We start from the raw sequence: 3538 nt of genomic DNA, 5'->3' as shown, positions 1-3538 counted from the left end.
CTGCAATGTCAGTAAGTATTTCACTCATAACATCTTCGATGAATTCATTTTGAAACAGACTCTCAGCGCTAATAAGCTGGAAGTGTAAGAATTTTTCATCAATAAAATTATTAATCGGATCAGATAAATTATTTAAAGCGTTTTCTTCCAGTCTAACGCAATGAAGTAGATTGAATATAACTATTAAAAAAATCATCACAAAATTTGTATTCCAGTAAATTTACTACCGAGTTAATTATCTGACCAATTTGTAAGGCAACTGAATTAAGACAACGAAAACCTAGAAGACTTTTTAATTTATATGTAGAATAATTTATTAAAAAAATATTTCGTGTAACTAGTAGATGTATTTTATGAGATTATCTAAAGAACATGAAAGAACTTATGAGTGCAAATATTATGCTGATCAAGAGATAGGATTACTTCATTCTCGACATGTTTACATAACTCCGCTTCAAACATTATTTTCACAATATTATCTCAAATCTTTTTCAAAGAGGTTTATTATTTTTTAGATTTTCAAATATCCTGTAACGTCATAAAGGTTTTAGTTTCTTTTGAATGGTATGAAAAAGTATAAAATAAACATTATCAAATAGAAAAAAGCAAAGGTGCTTAGTATAAATAAATGGGGCTCATTTGAGATAGAGGAATAAATGGTAAACACAGTTCAATTTAATTTGTAAGGGTGACGGGAGGGTTCGACAAACTTGGGTATCAATAAAATATACCTTACTCTTTACCTATATACTTACTGAAGAGTAAAGCTATGAATCCATATAAAAACTTTCCTTTAATTATTACTATTTCTTATAATAAGCAATCGACCCACTCGAACATTACTCATCTTAAATACTTCAAAATATCGATAACTTCTAACCAAATGATTAAGTTATTAAATCAAAAGGTAAGATAATCTTTACGGAGTCAAGAAATTAAGTTAGCGATGTGTTGCCTTAAAGTTATCAGTTTGGAGAAATACATAAACATAAGTCCATCCAAATTAAAGTATTTCGGTCTGATAAACTATTGTAGGTTTTGGGTGTGAACGTGTCGATTATTTAAATGTTTGAATTTTATCCATCACTAGTTCCGATGTAATTAAGACTAAAAATATAAAAGGCGTAAAAAAACAAAAGATAACATACAAAGGCACAACACGTTTAGAGTGATAATTTTGATATAAACAACATTAATTGATTTATGATACCCATAAAGCACATAAAACAACAAATACTACAACATTTAATATCCATATGATGTCTTGTAAATTGTTGGATTTTCTTTGATTTTTTGATAAAACATTTGTTTTACATCTGTTTGCTTACAAATAACGATGTATTTTCACGTATTATAATCATTTTCGGATGGAATATGTACCTACTAAAATATATTATTTGTTGGTATCTGGCATAGGTATTCCAAGAAAGCATTTAATTTGTTGGTTGTCATAATTACAACATAAATACACACATTTTTTATAATAATTATTGCTCTAGCAGTTTTGGAGGTGTCTTCCCTTCATCTGGAGAATATTAAAATGGATATACTTACTCTTACCTCTGCTCTTTCATAGATGGCACTAATTTAATTATTTTAGGAAAAAACTAAATATTTAGATGAATTATTTGTTTATACTTATGAATTTGAATAAATATTTTCTTCGGAATACAAACACAATTCTGTCAAGAAAGGCATACAAATAAAATTGGATTAAATCACCGAAACAGTATTGTTTGTATGCCTTTCTTGAATAAGTATTGAGTGTGTAAATATATGGAACAACTATTTATTCTTATTGCGTATGAACAAGCGTTAACATTTTTTTTTAAACATAAGTTATAGACGTTTTTCGGAAAATAATTAAATTAGTGCCATCTATGAAAGAGTATATTATTATTTTTAAGTAAACCATTAACGTTGATGTTTAATTTCTTCTTCAATTACATTGCAATTTCATTTTGTTGCATCATTTTTTAATAATTGAAAATAACAAACTTTGTTTTAACCACTATTTTTAGTAAAAATTATCAACATGTTTTAAAACCAAACGTTTCTTCCTCAGTAGATTTCTGATCAAGAAACCTTTGGTGTTAAAAGTTGTTGATATTGTTTTTTATTAAAAAATCAGTGTTTTAAACAAAGCTTTCTATTTTAGTTGAATTAAGTTAAACTAAATATTAAGTTTTTTAAACTACAATTCAATCCTGGGAAAATTTCTCACCTAAGAAACTAAACCTTCTAATGCAGGGTTTAGTGGTTGATTTTAAAATGCCGAAAAAGCTTGTGGAACGTCATATTAGTTTGATCAGTTTTCCACAGATGTCACTGGCTTATTGGCGAAAAATGTACACTTTTCACGATTTAAAATATGGGTTGTTTTAATATTTTGCTACTTCTTTTTTATCATAAAAAGGGAAATAAAATGCATAATTAAATATTATTAATAATAATTATATTTCTAATGGTCAGTAATTGTATGTACGATTCATAATTAGGTACGTGTTATTATTTCATATATTTTTATTTTTTACACCTGCACAGACTATTTTACTCTTTCTAATGTTTTAAATGCAATTGCTAGCATTTTTTCTACTTATTTTTACTTTTAAATACAACTTTACTCTACACATATGATAAGTTTTTATGGGTTACTCCATCTCAAAAAGAACTCTCACACTAAAGTTATGTAATATTTTATATCTACAATATTTTATGTATTTTTATTAAGCACTCATTTACCTACAAAATATATTTAACTATACTGCTACCCGGCTCAGAACAGATATTGTCTAGTGAGTCGGGTAGCGCACATGATTTTGTTAATAACCTTAAATAAAAATTAATACAAAAAAAAATAATTGCAATAAATTTTTTGCAGTTTTAAAGTTTGTGTTAAATTGTAATTTCTGTGTAAATATAAAAAAAAATAATGCGCTATAATGATTATCTTTTGCTTAATTTAACCAATGAGGTTTATCCGAGGTGCGATTATTGCTAGTTGAAAACTTTTTTCATAAACTTTAAAACTACAAAAAATAATTGTAACAAATTTTTTGCAGTTTTAAAGTTTATGTAAAATTGTAATTCCTGTGTAAATGTAAAAAAAGCGCTATAATTATTATCTTTTGCTTAATTTGCAGGCATGAATTAGCACATAACGGACGAATGAAGACAGTATATCGATGGCTTAGAGTTAAAATATTGCATCTCCATAAAACAAAATATTGGGAAAACTAAGTATGAAGGTTTGCAAAACTATAAGAATTAGATTTTGTGATATAAAAATAATTAAGTTACATATTGACACACGTTGACTATTATTATTTTTCAATTAATTGATATAAATTTATTTCAATAAAGTGATATTCTAATTTCGAGGGCAAACAAACAAAGTACTGACGATAATCCTATAAATTTAAATGAAATCTTTAACCAGCTCTCAAAAACCCTCAATGACAGACTAAAGGAGATGGAAAAAAACATTGCTTGAAACCTAGACGCAATATTCAAGGACTTTACAGATCAATTAGAACCT

The 3538-nt window shown here is 26.7% G+C and overlaps 1 pseudogene; it reads left to right on the top strand.

Annotated features, from left to right (window-relative positions):
• The first annotated feature begins 2948 nt into the window (after window positions 1-2948).
• Window positions 2949-3070, top strand: LOC149420478 (U4 spliceosomal RNA; annotated as a pseudogene).
• The last annotated feature ends 468 nt before the right edge of the window (window positions 3071-3538 follow it).

Source organism: Hesperophylax consimilis, chromosome 10, assembly GCF_061612785.1.
Source record: "Hesperophylax consimilis isolate HC1 chromosome 10, BYU_Hcon_1.0, whole genome shotgun sequence".
Classification (NCBI taxonomy): domain Eukaryota; kingdom Metazoa; phylum Arthropoda; class Insecta; order Trichoptera; family Limnephilidae; genus Hesperophylax; species Hesperophylax consimilis.
Note: the sequence above shows the minus strand (reverse complement) of the source record. Positions and strands in the feature narration are given on the sequence as shown.